This window comes from Crocodylus siamensis, chromosome 4 (assembly GCF_052110815.1).
Source record: "Crocodylus siamensis isolate JL-2025a chromosome 4, ASM5211081v1, whole genome shotgun sequence".
NCBI classification, from domain to species: domain Eukaryota; kingdom Metazoa; phylum Chordata; order Crocodylia; family Crocodylidae; genus Crocodylus; species Crocodylus siamensis.
Genome location: NC_143398.1, coordinates 54,424,860 through 54,443,638, shown reverse-complemented (window position 1 = coordinate 54,443,638; position 18,779 = coordinate 54,424,860). Strand labels below are relative to the sequence as shown.

At 43.0% G+C, this 18,779-nt stretch overlaps 1 protein-coding gene across 1 annotated transcript in view; it reads right to left on the bottom strand.

Annotated features, from left to right (window-relative positions):
* The window catches only part of NRCAM (neuronal cell adhesion molecule), a 250,160-nt gene extending 231,597 nt beyond the window's left edge, over window positions 1–18,563 (bottom strand). Inside the window, exon 1 of the mRNA XM_090042304.1 lies at window positions 18,312–18,563. The gene's annotated coding sequence lies outside the window, so the exon portion shown is untranslated. The remainder of the gene's footprint in view (window positions 1–18,311) is intronic.
* Between the last annotated feature and the right edge of the window lie 216 nt (window positions 18,564–18,779).

Sequence of the window (18,779 nt, the reverse complement as noted above, 5' to 3'; positions counted from 1 at the left end):
GATTCAAAAATTTGTCATTTACTTCTGTACTGATCAATTCTATCCCTGAAAGCAAAAAATCAAGCTAATGATCTTTGGCTACAAGAACCTAGTTACTAATTTGAAACAGTCTGGGCCAAAATCTTATTTCCTCTTCACATACCTAAGTGCAACCCTGTAGCTGCCACTCTAGCACTTGCACATAGTTTGGGATTTACCATAGCTATGTTTGCAACATACTTCCTTACTGAACATGCTCAAAAAGCTGCACTATAGCTGTATAGTTATCTCAGGGGAACAGAATTCCCCATGTACTCATGTAACATTGGGCTAATGGTTTGTCCAGGGACAAAGCACATCTGGAGATCTGTCTTAGCATTGTATCACTGACTCAAGAGCAAAAACATCGCAATGTATTCTCTAAACCCTGGCTAGAAGGATGAAGCTTGTATACACCAGCCCCAGGACTTTTCTGTTCCAGGACAAACATAATCACAACTTTTCCCAGGACAATTGCAACATCTGTTCTGAGCCTGATGTTCATTGTTCAAAGTAGAATACACCTACGATAATACAACATTATTGCTGTATAAATTAAATGTTACAATGAAGTTCCATCAAACTTAAAATGAAATCCTGACAGAAAATGTGAACTAAGGCCAAATTCAGATTTAATTTTTACAAATGTAAAACATGTATTCGAGGTATAAAGAAGGGCAACCACAATGATCAGGAGCCTGGAGCATTTGCCAGACCAGTAGAAATTAAAAAGCCTTCTTCAGTTTGGAAAGGAGAAGGCCGAGGTAGGATATAATAGAGGTCTATAAAATCATGTACAGTGTGAACCAAGTCCCAGAATATTAGAACTGGGGGGCACCTGCTGAAGTTAGCAGGTGACATATTTAAAGCTAACAAGAGAAAGTACTTTTTTTGGAATATGGAGTAAGCTTATGGAATTCATTGCCATAGACGGTGGTAGTAGAGACAAGTAGCATAGCCAGGTTCAGACAAATTCATGGATGATAGATCTATTAATAGTTGCTGAACAGAAGCGTTGAAGATATTTCCTCTGGCATCTCTAACCCAATAAATGGTGGATGCCAGGGACAGAAATTAATAAGGGATAGATCATTTAAGAGATAGCTGGTTCAGTGCCGCATGAACTTCTACAAAGACTGTCAGAGACAGGCCAGATGGCCATTGGTCTAATGTCTAACCCACTATGGCACTTATGATACCAAAGGCATAAAAATCAATACCTTTTTCTAACATATGCATAAATCCAAATAAATAAGTCTACCAGTTCTGTTGCAGGCTGAAAATTCTTCAGCAGCTATAGTTTACAATATTAAATTATTCAATAATTATTTCATCTTAAATTACTTCTCTGTTTCTTGTATGCATCATAAATCTCCAATAATTTGAGGCTAAAATATCATTAAAAGCTAATTAGCTAGAGGCATGCATAAAGCTCTTTTGCTTCAAAACTTCATAAAATTCAACAACTGCACTCACTTATTTCTTCAGCCAAATTTTATACTTGTAAATAATCTAATGCATGATTAGATTTACAATAGGTTGTATCATTGATTCACACTGATGATCAAATGAGTGAAGAGAAGTTGGCTGCTCTAGTCCTTCAACCTGTATAGTGATGCTGTTTTTTTTTTAAAGCCAGCTGCAGGATACTTCATCTTCTTGACAATATAGTCCTTAGTCTCCTGACACTGAAGCGTTATTCAAAATTATACTAACTGGGTGTAAATCCAAGCCTTAATTTTCTCAAGAGTGAATCATACCAACAGTTACAAATCCTGCTTTCTAAATATCAAAGAAAACGTTCTGACAAGCAAAGTATGATGCATAGAGTGCTTCTGAAGGAAGAGAAGTTTTATACAATACATGTTCCCTTACACAGTATTTAAAAAGAATTTAAGTTCTACTAAAGAGCAAGAGGAGAAAAGTATATTTTTAAATATTTCCTCCAAGATTTACCACCTGGTCATGAATAAAATTATAGGCTATGTTTTCTTAAAGACCATGTTTAAAATTTTGCATTTTCAATACTGTACCTACTATAAAACAGATACTTAAATTCCAGAATAGAATTCAAGAGGCAAGGAACTCCAAATAAAGAAGAGGGAGGCATAAAAAAAATCTCAGAGACTGTGCTTATTATGAGTGCTAGACCTTCATATATAGGATTAGGAAAACTAAGCAGCCATCTGTCACTCTTGGTGCTTCTGCCCTACCTCTGATCATGCTTGCTTGGAAAATGAAAGGAAAAGATAACAGACCCAGGATTCCTATATTAACTACTGCTGTAAATAAGATTCAAGAAAAATATCCTTAGACAATTGGAAGTTTGCTGTTTTGGATTCCCTGTGGTTCTTTCTGTTGAGGAACAATATTTAGAAAGCGATTACTTCATTTAGCGCTGATGTTTTATTTCTTTTTTCCTCTCACAAAAACAAGAGGTTGCTTTGGCATTAAAAAAAAACTGCAAAAACTGCTCTGCTAGAATATGCATTACCCTTCTATTTTCATAGGTGGTAAAAGGTAGATGGATGACTCAGGGAAAACATGATGCAGTCTGTGATTTGTTGAATATTGGTAGACTCAGTCCATTCTGCTTGGAGATTTCTCCACTATGGCTATGGGGTCTCACTTAAACTATTCTTTCTACTCCTTCAATTTGAAGAATGCAGCCCACACTGCAAGATTTTTGGAGATCTCTGTTCCTGCAATAAATCAGTATTTACAATGCATCTCCTACTAGAGCCTATGGTCTTTTCTTCACTAAAATGCCCCAACCCCAAATGCTCCCAGTATAGACTTTTGTCCAAGGCTATCATTATTCCTTACCCTCATGTAAGTCCAACTGGCAGCCAATTAATTCTAGGTAAAAATATTCTGTACTTGATGCCCTCTATCTGCCACTCAGTTTCATTCTACTTTCTGTACCCATCAAATTATTATAATTCCCTTCCATTATTCCTTCCCATGTTCGTTCTCTCAATTATCTCTCTAGCCTACCCTTGTGTGAACCATCATATCATGCTTTTATTCGATCCTTGTTAGCTCTTGAGGTCAAGGGCTGTTGTGTCAATTCTTTCCCTTACAGAGCACCATTTAGATTAACAGGAATAGCTAGGCCCACCTCTGAGGTATATGCAAAATAAATTCTTGGCTTAACACTCCTCTCCTCTATCTTCCTGTCTTCTTTCCACAAGATAGACAAAGTACAAAGTTTCTGGTATTGCGTACCCATTTCAGCTACTACTTTCTCCAAAATCTTAACAAAACCAAGCCAGTATCTTAGATAATTCATCTCTGTATGCCACAGTTATTTTCTATTTTTGAACATACAGAACAATCATGGGACAGCTCAGGATGTGGGCCCAAAAGGAACAGTAAGGCCAATAAAACCACTGTGGTATATGTGTTTTGCCAGCTCCCCAGGTATAACCTCTACCCTTGTTTATCTGACCGAAATGTTCCACAAATCCTAGATCACAACGTGTTAAGGACCAAAACTGCACTGCAACCCTCAAATATAAACCGTAGGAAGACTTTCTGATTTGTTCAAAAAGGACTTGGAGATATCCATCAAAATATAACTATGTTACCGGCCACATATATTATGGTGTGCAAGTACTTATGGACCTGAAAATAAAGTACCTTTAAAGCATAATGAAATCTCTATAAAAACATCAATAGGTAAACTATAAAAATGATTTAACTACTGGCTGAATCTGATCTGGGCTACCAAGCAGAACAAGTGGGTTAAGATCTAAGATCCAAGTTTAGTGCTCAGTTCATGTGCTACTTTTAAAAAAAAAAAAAGTCCTTCACCAAATAGTGATTTGATCCATATTAGAGAGAGGTAGTTAGCCATATTAGTCTACAGTCAAGCAGAAGGCAGGGTAGAGCTGCACCTTATAAACCAAGGGTGCTCAACCTCCAGCCCACAGGTTAAATGAGACCTCCAGAGCAATGGTATCCATCTCACAGGGCTTCCCATGGGTCAGGAAATTTGGCAGCAGGGGAGCAGTGGCCCTCCCACACTGCCAAATTCCCAAACCCCAAGCGCTGCACAGTGGGTTGGAGACAGCCATATCCCCTTCCCTCGACTGTCAGACTGGGGTCAGACCATGCCCCCATCCCTCCTCACAGCAAAACTGGGGTCAAGCCATGCCCCCTTCTCTCAGCAAAGCTGGGTGGGGTTAAGCTATGCCCCCTCTCCCCCGCAGCTGGATCTGGGTCAGGCCACACCACTTCCTGCCACAGCTTGATCAGGGCCAGGACAGGACCATCCTTCCCGCCCCCATGAGGCCAGGCTGCCCCCACTCCCATACAGCCAGATGGGGGTCCTATTTGTGACCACCCAGTGCACTGGATTGAGACCATCAGCTGGATCTACCCACAGACAGAACAGACACTGCCCATCTAGCCTACCAGCCAAAAAGCACCATTGTTATACACTAACTGAATCAGAGATGCAACACTTTCTTAAGCAAAAGCTCACTTCATCAGGACACAGACAGGTAAATCTATCAAATACAGTGATTCGAATACAAAAGATAGGAAAAGGAGGAAGGAAAGGACTGATGGGAGGGGTGGAGGTGGGGAAAAAGAGAGGAAAACAAGTAATAAGCCAATATGGACAAAAGCTAATCCAGGTAATGGGAGAGAAATCCATAGCTTAACACAACCCAGCCTGTGGACGATTTCTTGTTCTATAATTATGCGGTCAAGTCAGCTTTTAATGTTTTGCTGTGTAAGAGCATCTACTCTGAAGACAATGATGGAAAGTAAAAAAGTGTTCTGTCACAGGTTTTTGTATCTTTCTGGAAGTGATGAAAGACCAGTGTCCCCTCATTCTTTCACACAGGGACTGCCTCATTTGTCAACGTAGAAAGCAGAGAGGCAAACGGCATCTCTCAAGCAACAGGCCTAACTCCTATTCTCACTGAGGCACAAGATCTTGCAATGGGCCCATACATCATCTGTGCCCTCTCATCAATACAAAGCACAGCATCACTGGAGCAAATAACATGGGTTATAAACATCTGGGGTTCATTCACCTGCACCTCTACCAAAATCATATATACCTCTACTTGCTTATAGTGACCATCTTTAATCCAGCCATACTGGGGCTAAATTTCTGAGAAAAGGACTATTAGATTATGGATGTACTATATTTACTCAGATTCAAGACAAGGTATTCTTCCCCATTTGACATGGAAAAAAGGCTCCTTATCATGGATTCAAGTACAACGTGGCAGGGGGATGGTTGGTGGCTGCTGGGGCTCTGACTCTGGCCTGGAATCAGGGTCAATGTCTACCTCCCCCCTCACCACTTCTGCCATCCTGGCCTTTTTCCCTACTCCTAGACACCTACCCTCAGGCTCCAGTTCTGGTCCTGCTCCAGCCTGGGGCGCACAGCATATGGTTGCCCCAGCCTGGCCCAGTAGCAGCAATGGCAGTGGTAACAGCTGTGGCCCAGGCTCTGGCTCCAGAGCCAGGCTGGAGCTGCTACCACTGCAACACCTACTACAAGTCAGGCTGAGACTGTAGCTATCACATGCTTTGCACTCAGAGCTGGCATGGGGTCAGAGCCATAACAAAACTGGAGGATAACAAATGGCGGTGAGTTGGGGGGCATGTGTTGGGGCACACAGGCATGGGGCACAGACAGCAGGGGCAGAGCAAGTGGTGGGTGGGACAAGTGACAGAGGGCAAGGTGGGGTCAGGCCACTTGATTTCCCCACCACTTTCCCCACTGCCATTGCTTTGCCTGCTATGGTGGTCGTGGGGAAAAATTTAAGACAGCCCTCAAATAATTATATTATTTACATGGAAAATAATAACAAATTTGTAATTTATGCTATAGCTAGTGAGTGAGGGGCAAAGCGAGGTCCCCAGCAGAGGGAGCTAACTGTGACTGAGGGGAGGCTGACCTTGGAAGATTTTCACAGGAATATTTATAAGACCTAGTAGTATTTGGGACATAGGACAAGGATTTGCATTTGATCACTTTGGTCAAATAACAGAAAAACATAAGGGTTTATCATAAGGAAGAACAAATGGTATAAAACAAAGTGCCTGTGCCAAATCATGATTTCTGGGCAAATTAACAACCTGGGAATACCCATTCAGCAGAGTGGGTAACCAATAAGTTTACACAACGCCAGGGAGTATTTTTAGGAGCCCCCTGACATCCCAGGGTTTTAGTCACAGCCATCAATAGTTATGAAGGTAAAATCTAAATAAAATATTTAGAATAAGACAGGCATCCAATACTAAATCCCAATCAAATCAAGATGGCAAAAGCACGTGAATCTTCTGCCCAGATCAGAACCATCCCTGGGAGAGGGGACTGCCCTGGGCCCTGTACTTTGGGGTGCCCCACAGAGCTGGGCACAGTGGTCGCGGCGACTCTGCGCTGCCGCCAGCTTTGCATCCGGCCGCTCGGCGTCCCCACCCCGCTCACTGCCGAATCCATCACCAGCTTCCTCACATGCATGGGCAGAGCCCCACACAGGATGATTTGCCCTGGGCCCCACACCCTGCTCAGGTCATCTCTGGCCCAGATAATGGCTCATGCCCTTGACTGTCCATTTTTAAAAATGAAAAGAATAAAAGCACATATGGATACCTGCCACATTACCTACTGTAATGACAGGGACATCCTAAATACATAGGAGACATCCTGTTTTTTACATTAATTTTGCACTAGCTTTAGTATATTTTATTTAACTCTCAAAAAACTATTAGAGCTCAAGCTCATACTTTCTGCAATAAAAAAATCCCGTGCAAGATTCTTCTGTCATTTAGCTTTATATCAGTGTAATTCCAGATGAATTAGCTGAATTCATACCAGTGTAAAATGGGAGAATCAGGCCTTGCTCTGTTTGTGCATATGCACTTGCAAATGTATGTACACACACAAGCTAAGACATGCAGAGTCCACCACTTCAAGGTATTTTGTTCCAGTAGCACAGATTAATTGTGTATGAATTCAGAGCAGCTAGTTCAAAAAGAATCTAATCCTAATGTCTGCACTGTTAGGAAAAGCCACAAGATGCTCATATTTGCTCACAGATTCACCCCTTTACAGGAAGTAACAGTAGTGTTTTTTCAATAACATAGAACCTGCTTTTCAGAAGTGCTAGAAAAATATTCAGCTTGTTTTATTTTATTTTGATATTTGCTGCTGTGTATTGTTTCCAAATCTTATGATATCTGATGTTTTACTAACATCCAGCTCCTAGAAATTGTTTCCATAAGAATTTCAGGATCAAAATTTTTAAAAATTAAGTTTCTAGCCCTCATAGTTGCAAAGTAAACCATGATGCAAGTGGACCCCAATGATTCTGAGAAAAAAAAAGGCAGCTAAAACCAATTCCAAAATCTTAAAAAAAAAAAAAATCTCACAGATGGAATTCAAAAAGAATAATCATGCAATCTGAGATCTCCTTACCTTGAGACATCTATGTGCAGTTTGGTAGGGATAGACACAAATAAGCATGCTATGCAGGGGGATGCATAGCCAACCAATAAGAAGTGTGAAACAACAACCCCATCCCGTTTTTGGAGTTAGGTGGCACACATGCAGTTTCCTGAAGGGTAGTGTTAGATGATTCTATGTTTATGCTGAAGTGGGATTCTCTAAACAGAAATTCCCACCAAAGCTCAGAGATATAAAGCCACAGTCTTACTGAATCATGGCTGGGCACTGAAAGAAAGGGCAGTCCCACTCATCTTTTGTGCAATGCCACAGGGTCACTTGCCATGAAAATGGGATACCTCAGTTTTAGGTCTGTCAGCCAGACGGAGTTTGACCTCACATTTTCCATTTCCCAAGAATATGCCCTAACCACCAAGCTATAGTCTAGGCAGGCCTAAGTGCACCCTTAAGCTAGTTCACTGGGCTGCTACAAATACAAGATTCATGGGATGAGAAGGAGAACAAGCAAGAGAAGGTGACTGCGTAACCCAATGGGAGAGGGAAAGAGCTCTGGGTTATGCCCCTGCTCTCAATGATCTTCATGAATGTTAAGCTGCAATATGCATAAGCAATCTAAGGGCACAGAATAGAGGACTTTCTCCCTCTGAAAATATGCCTAAGAAATCAGATACCATAGGGGACATGGGTACAAATACAACTAATTATCAAATCCCAAGTGGACTTAACATCTAAAGCCAACTTACCCCGCACATATCATTCAGAAACTGCAGACACACTAAGTATGCGCGATACAGCTATGCTTTCAAAAGCCTAGATCCATGCTTGACTAAGCACTAAGAATACACAGATCCTTGTTGAAATGCTTAGGACTTCACATACACAAATATTTTAGTGTGATTTGTTAGAATACAAAAAAAGGAAAGGCACGTAAATTCCAACTAGTATACATAAATCCTTTTCAGAAACCAAGTACTATAAATTCATTAGCCATCTAAACAAAATGACCTGACTATCAGAGACACTGAGCACCTGTACTTCCCACTTAAGCTACCAGAAACTGCAGTTTGGCATTTCTAAAAACACTACATTTATTCTGGTCCCTAAGATTAGGCACCCAATTTTAAATATTTATAAGTGATGGCTGAATATTTTTCTAATGCTTTTGAAAAACAGGCACCACATAATTGAAATAACACTCGCATTACTGCCCATAAAGGAGTAAATATGAGCATCTTGGGAACCTTCCTAGCAACGCTGTCATCAGGATTGGATTCTTCTTACACTAGCTACCCTGACCTTCACACAGAATTAAGTCTTGCCATCAGCCACTGGAAAAAAACATTTTGGAAAGTAGTAAATTCTCCATGTCTAGATGTTTTCAAATCAAAACCATACACATTTTGGGATGACATGCTTAATTAAAAGATAAATTATTGGACCCAATCAAGAGGTAAGCGTGCAAAATTTAATGGCCTATGATTGCAGGATGTGAACAGCTAGATCTAGGATAAATCTTTCCAGTCCTAAACTAAGTTTGATTTTCATGAAAATTTATGTATATGTCAATCTTGTTATATTCTACACTACATGACTTGTTCAAATTGTATTTCCCTCTACTATTTTGCAGCATGTGAGCATGAGAATGGATAGAAGATTCTCTCTTAGTTTGATCTGGAGTCATGAAACAATATGGCTGCCCTCTGGTGACCAAACTTACACCTATATGATCCCACAGGTACTTTAAGCAACAAAAGTTCCTCTCTACAAATTATAATTAAGGCATGATTAACCAAGCATGATTAATCATGCCTTAGGTTGTGACCAAGCTACACATTCAACCAATTGATGGTGTGTGATAAAACCAGCAATAAGCTACAAAGTTTTTCCACAAAAGATGTATAATAGCTTTGTAGCTTGTTCTAAAGATGCCATTAATTAAACTTGTGGCCAAGTGCTCCCCTGTACCTGGGAGCCCCATCAACTAAGAGGCTCCCAGCCACCAGGGTGCACCACCCATTGCCAGCCCTACAGCTGACAAGGCTCGCAGTGGTGAAAGTATTGTGACTGAGATATCAGAAATGTTCAAACTAGGAGTTGCAATCCAAGCTAAGCCACAGTAGCTACAAGTTGAGTTAAGCTCCCCTAAGCTGGCAACTACCCTGCACGCATACTATTATAAATGCAGAAATCTAGAACTATTGGTTCAGATTTGACCAACTGCAAAATTGCAACAACAAAAAATTATATCTTTTTTTGCAAGCTTTTGGGTTCACACGCCCTGTATCAGGCTCAGGGAAAAGTTAAAGATGGTAAGAAGTCCTACATATGGGGACTTTTTACTATCTTTAAACTCCCTTTACTCACACACTTACCCCCATAGTAACTAAAAGAAACAGGTTCAAGTTGTCCCAACTAACTCATGGAGCAATGAGGTATAGTTAACCCTCACCTTGGTCAGCTGCAGACAAACAGACACAGCTAACGGCATACATGGGGTTCTACAAAATTATCTGAGGATATGTGGGACATAACACCTAAAAAAAAAAAGTTTTGGAATAGCTATTCTAAATTGTAATACCATCCTTGAACGAAGTAGGCACATTTTGCTTGGAGAAAAGAATATTAATAGGTACATAATAGGAGTTTTCAAATATCTGAAAGGCTGCCAGACAGATGGAAGAATGCTATTCTCCCTTGCCACAGAGGGAAGGACATATGCTAGTTTATTTCAACTACACCGAAGCAGATTTAAATCAAATCTGAAAAAAAAATTCCTAACTGTAAGAATCACTGGACAGAAAAAGAAGGTGTCCAGGGAAGCTATAAAAACTCTTTCATTGGAGGTTTTCAAGGACAGACATCAGTCTGGGACAATTTAGGACCAGTACCTCCTGTATCCATGCAGAGCGGTAGACTGCTTTCCTCCTCAGACCTGAAAAGGAATGCTTTGCATTTGAAAGCTTCTCTAACTTTATCCCAGCAATTCAGTTGGTCCAATAAAAAAATATCACACCAAAAACATCCTTCCCTCTCATGTCATCCCTGGACCATCAGGGCTATAACATCACTCTAACACTACCATATCAAGGTTTATGGGCATGAAATTACTGAAATAACAGGATTCTGTTCTAGGTATTTTGGAATTAAAAACTGTCAACAAGAGTAGTCAGAAGGCACTGGTTGCAGAAGAGTGTATTAGCCAGTATCTCAAGATATTTATTATAGTGGGATTGTCTCCTCAGGTCTGTAACATAGTAAGAAGCTTTTCAAAGAACAGAAGCAAGAATTTGTGGAGCAAGGTGGGAGAAAAACCACCCATGTTGTTGATGCATGGAGACAGAATCCTCATATTAAGGAACACCCGGACAACCTGCGACATCCTAATGTAACAGATATTAGGGATAACACCACAGTGCTCTAGGACAGATATGGGTGACAGTTGAGCCTAATGCATATTGCATCAAAGCAAAAGGAGGAGGCGAGACAACACAGGCCAAAGGCATATGGTTGTAAAGCTCCTTTACATCAAATGTGAACAGCATCATCATCCACCGTTTTCACTGTGTCTACATAAAATCAGCGCTCAAATGGTCAAAGCTGGATCCAAGTAAGACTGAAGCTCAGATAAAAAAAGGTGGAGCTTAGAACACAATCCCTCTTCTATAATATCCACTCCCTGAGCCTCAAGGGTATCCGTCCCAACACTATTGTCACATCTCTCCTTCCAGGTCTTTGGGACTTCTCAGTGCAACTTACTTTTTAAACAGCCATGGTGGTAAGAACACCCACACTTCCATTTGCAACTGGCAAAAGAATTGCTTCCTCTTCTGAGATATGTCAGGTCAAACTGATTCACATACTTATGACCTACAGGCTTGATTATTATAATTCATTATCTCTTGGAACAAAACTGCACACCCAGAAGTAGCTCCAGCTGGTTCAAAACACAGCAGCCCATCTGTTCAGCAGCACAGGCTGCTGAAAGCACATCACCCTAAAGTTCTCACTTTCAAATACATGGAGACTCTGAATCAGGGTCTAATATTCAAAATCCTCCACTGGACTGAATCTGGCTACCTGACAAATTGAGACATAACTATAACCTAATACAGGATTGTCCAACTCCTAAGTAGCCGGGAGCCACACACTCTCTTCCAGATGTACCAGCAGGCATCATGGACCCCTCCTTTTCTCCCTAAGGTACTACATACCATCCCCAGCAACACTGCAACAAACCTGCAGGGATGTCCTTACATTACTACAACACACACCTGCACAGGCACCCTCGCTCCCCCTACCACCACAGTGATTCCCCCTGGACCTACCCACAGGCACCATCCCATACCACCACTGCAACAACCCCACACAGACATTGTCCTACTGCTGTAGCACATGGCCATGTGGACAGACCTAGACACAGGTATGGGTGAACTCAGCAGGCGCCTAAGGCCCGGACAGAAAGGGGCCCAAACAATGGGAAAAAAGTTACAATTGCAAAAAAAGTTTTTAATATTGTGCATATACAAGACTGGCAATATTATCAATTGAGAACCAACTATTTAAAGACAGTGATACCATAGATGTGATAAAGACTTCTGCAACAAGGGGGGGGGGGCAATGTTAAAAGTTCACCCAGAGCCACCAGGTATGGCACCGCATGTGGGTGTCCTTCACTCAGTCATTACAATGACCCTGCATGGACACAGACTGCTCCACCATTGCAGTACATATCATGTGGCCCCAGCCCTACCCCAAGGGCCCTGTCATGAGCCATGTCATGCCATACCATGCAGCTCTGTCCCCCGGAATGCGTATAAAACATGGAAGATAGAGGAGGGAGGGGGACTATGGCTGCTCTTGCAGATAGAGTAATAAGGGCAGCAGCAGCAGCCAAGCAGAAGCTCTCAGTTAGACACCTCTGACCTAACTCAACAGCTAATTCCACTGCACCCATTAAATTGTTGGCCAATCAGAAAGGCTCAAGCATTAAAAGACAGGACTTTTATGGCAAGCAAACACAAAACACAAAAAACTCAGTGACACAAGAGGAAAGGAAGAGAATCAGCACTCTGAACAATGAATGCAGAATTTAGCTCTTTCACTGCACTTTCCTTTGTCATGACTCTTACTCACACAAACATATACATAAAATCTATAAAACTAAGCAAAATATATTTTCCTAGAAAGTGAGGCAGGAAAGAAAATTCTCCATCTCCATTTTGCATAAATTGACTTTATGCATCTACTGATCATGCACTGTACCTTAAAAGTCCAAACTCTTACAGTAAATTTTATATCCTTCCTTGGCAACTGAATTGATTTCAACCCTAAAATATTCCATTCTTAGCATTTTTGCTAAAAATAAAAATATACAGCAGTGATTCTCAACCAGAATGCCAGGGCACCCCAGGGTGTCTTGAGATCCTTCCCAAAGTGCCACAGGGTGACACACAACATTAGCAGTACTAGGTATATAAACATGATGCACAAGATAAAGCCAAAGTTTATGCCCCATTGTGAACTTCCTGAACTGTTTGAAACAGAAGAATTGTTCTGTTATTGCTCTATTATTTTTCTATAGTTTTCACTCATTTTTTTGACTAAGAACTGACATTTTCCAAGGGGTGCCTCAAGCCTAGAAAGGTTGAGAACTAGTGTTATATTGTGATGTTCGTACAGAAGTACGTGGCACCTGGCAGACTTAGAAAAACGATAGGTCTCTCCAGAAAGAACCTTACTAAAATAAATTAGATGAATCCCAAAATGATGAAAACAAACAGAAAGGGAGAGATATTGGGGGCCGCTGGAAATGAGAATTAGCGTTATAATACTGAAGAATCATGAGATACACTAACTTGCGCTCAAGTACTTTGTTAGCTTCTCTCTCGAATAATTTTTAAATAGAATGTATTATACTGGTATTAATAGTTGAACACACTGTACAAAAGGGCCTGAATGAAGATAAGGGTTACTAACATATCCAAAAGTGAAGTTGCAGATTAATATTTTGCTTTAGAAAAATAGCTTAACAGAAGCAGTAATAGTTATATATTCAAAACAGTTGAAATATAAAAGTTTTGCATTTTTTGATGATCCAGGAAAGCAATGTATTACAAGGGCCAGCCTATTTCCCTTAGGTTTTAGGTTTCACTAAAATTTAGCAGATCAGTAAACTTAAAAAGCCAAATTAGCCTTCAATCCATCTTGTTTAACTGACAATTTTAGAGGGCTCACTCTTTCATAATATGGCTGATTTTTTAAGATGTCACATCTTTATAGTGCTAAAACATTATTTCTGCTTACTTGGTGTTTTTTGTACATCTCAGATGTTTGGAGATCGTATAGTATTTCTACTTTAAGCCACTGTACTTTAGGTAGAATAGGGGTGCTGTGGGCTTTTACCAAAATATTTTATAATTCTAGATGTTAAGCTTCCATAACATAAAAAAATTAACAAGAAGAAAGCTGTAATCACATTTTGGATTGAACTATTTCAAAATGGAAAATAGTGCAGAAAACAGTGTATTCACCACAGATATTCTAAGATACATTAATCCTGCCTTATACAACAAAAGAAAAAATATCGAAACCTTTTTATGAGATTTAATAGAGGATCCAGCTGAACATTTCTGTATTTATACAACAAGCTACTAAAAGAAGAAGACTGAAGAGTGGTCAAGACGAATATTTGCAATGCAATTAGGCTAGACAAGTAAATCTGAATGTATGCCAGCTGCAGGGGCCTGCCCTTAATTCACACCATCAAATGTCTAGTGTGTTGCACAGTGTCTAGCATCGCTACCTACAATATTAAAAGTCTCATTAGACAGCTACATGTTTACCAAGCACCTCAATCAGGGATTGAACATATTTTAGCTATATCTTCTATCTATATGTTGCTTCATCACCATCTGTCACTTAAAACCACCAGATACAAAAATTTCAATTCAAGCAAAATGCACTCACCAGCAAAACTAAGCTATCATTCAAATTTCTACATGAGACTTGAATTCCTTTTCAATGTTCTTCAACTTTGACCCAGCTCTACCCCCTCCTTTACTGAAAAGGGCAAAGACAACAGCCCAGCAAGTGGGACAGGCAAAACAGACCTCCTTTGTTCACTTTTTTCCTTTCAGTTTTCTACTGAGGTAAATAACTGAAAAGCCCAGCCAGCCTTCAGTGGTTCAGAAGAAAGCAACATAGCTAGCTTGCAACTATGCTTTACTGATCAACCAACAGTACGATGAAACTTACAGCGCATCATGCTAGTCTTGCAAAATTACTGAAGCCCAGAATTTCTTTTCATTTGAATAACATCATTATTTACAATGTTGAACATGTATAAAGTGACATAATCTTTACTGTAACACAGAATAGACACTATATTTGTTTGCTCTTTTAAATTCAGCAAATTATCACTGTAGAGAAAGTATACTGAATTTTTTGAATGCTATCAGCCCACTCAAGACAGCAAAAAATTAAATTCATTACATATTGCCCAGCAAATGACCTCCTACATCATTCCCTCAGCTTACACTCCTGGGATACATTTTCTGTGTTGCTTTTCATTCCTGCAACTCTGTTCATAAAAAAATGCAATAAAAGAAAAAGATATCAGCAACCCATCCTAATGCCACTTAATGATAAAGTCTGCTTTATCATTTCAAATCCATCTGGGTTTTCCATCCCATAGTCTGAAAAATGGGGGTGGGGGGTAAAGGATATCTCAGTTCAAGGTGAGCTGGGACAAGTGAGCAAATCTGCAGAGCTGCAGCCATGTAAAGTAGATTTATTTACCATCGCTTTTTAATGCTTAATCTGTAGCTTGAATCATATAATAGCCCAATTAGCCTTTTTGCCCTCTAGTTTTTTTTATATTTAAATATAGTTACTATGGAGAGTCATGTCACTGGCTAAAAGAAAAGAAAATTGCCTTTTGCTGACTTGAAATATCAGTCCTACAGAACAACAAAATAGGTCATTTAGGGTGACAACACATTTCTCATTAACTCTGCTAAGCAACTATAATTGGGTAGCTACAGCTTATACTGTTACGTTTGAAGATTCAACAGTAGGAAGAAATGTCCAACCACAATAGGACTGTAATGCACAACTCGAGCCCACCAGTAACAAGCAGCTCATAAAATATTTTACTTTTGTCTGCATATTAATTCAAAAAAGGCCTCCTATCGATTTCAAAATATAGCCACATACAGATGTTCAGTTTCTACCAAGAGGCTCACCAGTCTCCCAGTAGGAATCAACAGCATACAGATGTTCAGGCTCTTTCTCCCGGAGCAAAAATGGCCACTCCAGGAAAAAAAAATAACCCAGCAACAACCAGGGTTAAATCGCTCCCAGGAGAGTTTCCCCCAAAAGACTGAACAGGACTGGAGCTAGGAAAAGTTTCCCTGCCTTCCCAAGACCTGGGTGATCCCAGTCTTGAGAGGCAACTGTTCCCAGCAACCACCGCTCCCTGCCTCTTCCCCAAACCAGGCAGCTCCCAGTTTCAGGAAGAGGCAGGAGGCTTTGTTGGCTCCCACTAGTTTCCCCTTGCCACCTTCAGCGCACAGCTGAGCAGCAGGTTGTCAACTTAGAAGCCATCAGTCAAGACCTCCAGGAAAGCCACCCAACCCAACTCCCACCAGCTTCTCTTTGCTGCCCCAGCACTCAGCTGACCCATAAGGCAGCAATTTAAAAGTGAACAGTGGAGAACAGGGCTTGGGAACTTTGCTCCTAGCCACTGCCTTTTAAATTGCTGCCCCACTGCTCAGGTGGGCAGCAGGGTGGTAAGAAGAGTCACAAGCTGGGCTTGGGAAAGCACACCCAGATCCTGGCCCTTCCAGCTTTTAAATCATCCTCCCACTGTTCAGCTGAGGAGTGTGGGGAAAGGGGTGGCTGTGGAGTGGGGACACCAAGAGGAACCCAGAAAGGCTGGGATTTGGACATGCAGAGGCTTCCCCAGCTCCCTCAGCTGAGTGGTGGGACGGGGGGGCATTCTTGGGGTGGGAACCCCCCCCCCAGGCTTTCTGTAGCAGCAGCTCTTTTTCAGCAGCTGCCAACTGGCACTTAACAGTCTAGCTCCTTCGCAGGCACAGGAAAAGGCAGGCTGTCAATTAATGGACCCCCTAAGGACAGGGGTGGCTGAGGATGCTATGCTCTGGTGTCCCCTGGCTGGAGAGCTTGCCTGTGAAGCTCTCCTGCCATGGAGGTAGAGCAGTGGCTCTCAACCTTTCTGAATGGGAGGCACTTCACTAAACACCCTCTTTCCTTGCCTGCCTCTATAACTTCTGCAAGCTGAATAGTATCCAGTTTAAAAAGCTAATTTATATATGCAAAGAAGCAAGCCCTGTCAGTGATGCTGAGGGATTGCCAAGACAGAGAGAAGCTCAAGCCTGCTCTTATCTGCTTATCTTTTCATACCTCATTTATCTGTTCTCACCTCTGGGTGCTTTTCAAAGGATCTGATGGCACCCTGGTTGAGAATCACTGAGCTAGGGAAGCATCTGCACAGTCCTGCACAATTTTTCTACTGGAAAACATTTCTTCCAGTAGAAATGAATGCCTGAATTCAGCCTATGATACCACTCCTGGACAGTGAGGACACATGAATAAGTCTTATCCTCAATATTCTGCCACCTGCCAATTCTTAGCTTCAATAGCCTCTACGTAAGAACTTTATATTAATATTAGTTTTGTAAAAACATGACAGTTGCACAGATATTTCTCACTGGAGATAAACTGCTTGCATTGCTACGTTACTAAAAACAGTAAACCTCTTTAAATAAGGCACCTCATTTGGTCAGTAATTAAGCATTTTAAAATCAAAGCCACCCTCCAACCAAACGTGCACCATCTCTTCAAAATTTCTGTTGTCCATGTGAAATGCACTGCAATACCTAACTGGCAGGGCAGCAGTTGGAAAGCAGAGGTCTGCTGTGCCTCCCAGCCAGGTTTGCTGGTACATCCTTGTATGGCAATGCCATTTGAATCGCGTCTTCCATTTTTCACCTGATAGGTATGTATAGCGTATAGGTGTTTGCTGGCTAGAGATAATGAGAGGTGTCTCTTTAGACAGATCTGGAGGCCAGAAGGAAGGCCAGACACCTACCCACATCCAGAAGTGATCTGCTCTGTATGTAACCCCACCTATTTCTAATAATAATAATAATAATAAAATAATTTTAAAAACCCCTATGATGCCTGGTGTGTCTCAGCTACCAGGGAAAGATGAAGAGCCCGATCCTGCCTTTGCTGGAAACAATGGAAAGGTTGCCATTGACTTGAGCAAGAGCAGGATCTGAATTTCAAGTTTCCCAGGGAGCCATACCCTAGCCCTGACTCCAGCCAAGGCCAGTTGTGGATGCTGAAGCACAGAGCAGGGGAGGGCCCGGCCCGAGGCACAGACAGCAAGGATTGAATATGTCCCCACGCATCAATAGGAGGAGGGTGAAGCAGGCAGGTAGGAGCCCAGGTGCGGGATGAGGGCGCAGCGCTCGCTCTCTCTCATCTTGGCATCACCCCCGGCTCATCTTCCTCACCGTGAAAAACGAGAGGCAAGAAACACGGGGCGGGGGCTGTCCCTGTGGGGGAGGATACGAGCCGAGCCGGGCCGGGCCGGGCGCGGCGCTGAGGGGCCTCGCGGGCCGCAGGTGCGCGCGGGCTCCGGCCAACGCCCTGCAGCGCCGGGGCTGAGAAGAGAAGGGAAAGGGAAGGGGCAGGGGTAGAGGCAGGGGAGCGGCGCGGCACTGCAGCGGCGGACAGCGCCCTCCCCGCCCGCACCTGCGGCGCTCCCAGACCCCCCGCGGGCAGTGGCTGCGGCCGAGCCGGAGGGGCCGGGGCCGGACGCGATACTCACTGGCTCGCTCGCTCGCTCGGGGCGGTGGCGGTGGGCGCAGCGCGAGGCTCCGCTCCGCTCCGGCAGCAGCGCGGGGGGTGGGGCGCGCTCCCGAGCCTGTCACCTCCCCCGGCCGGGGAGGAGCGCGCGTGCTCGGCGGCCGCAGCGCCGCGCCGGGGGCTGCGATCGCACCTGCCGGAGGCCGCGGCGGGCGGCGCCGCTCGGGGACCCACCTCCCCCGGCCCCCGACAACAGGCCGCCTCCCCCCGAGGCGCGGGCACGCGAGGCGGGATGGAAGTTGCGGCTGCGGCCCGACCCTCCCCGCGGCCAGCGCTGCGAGCCCCGGCCTCCCCGGGCGGGGGGGGCCCTCAGGGGGCGGCGGGGGGGCGCAGCACGGGCGGCTTGGCGGGGCCGTGGGGCAGCTCTGTGGAGCGGGGACGCTTCAGCCCCTGCCGGGGCGGGGACGCCGGGGAAGCGCCTGCCCGCCGC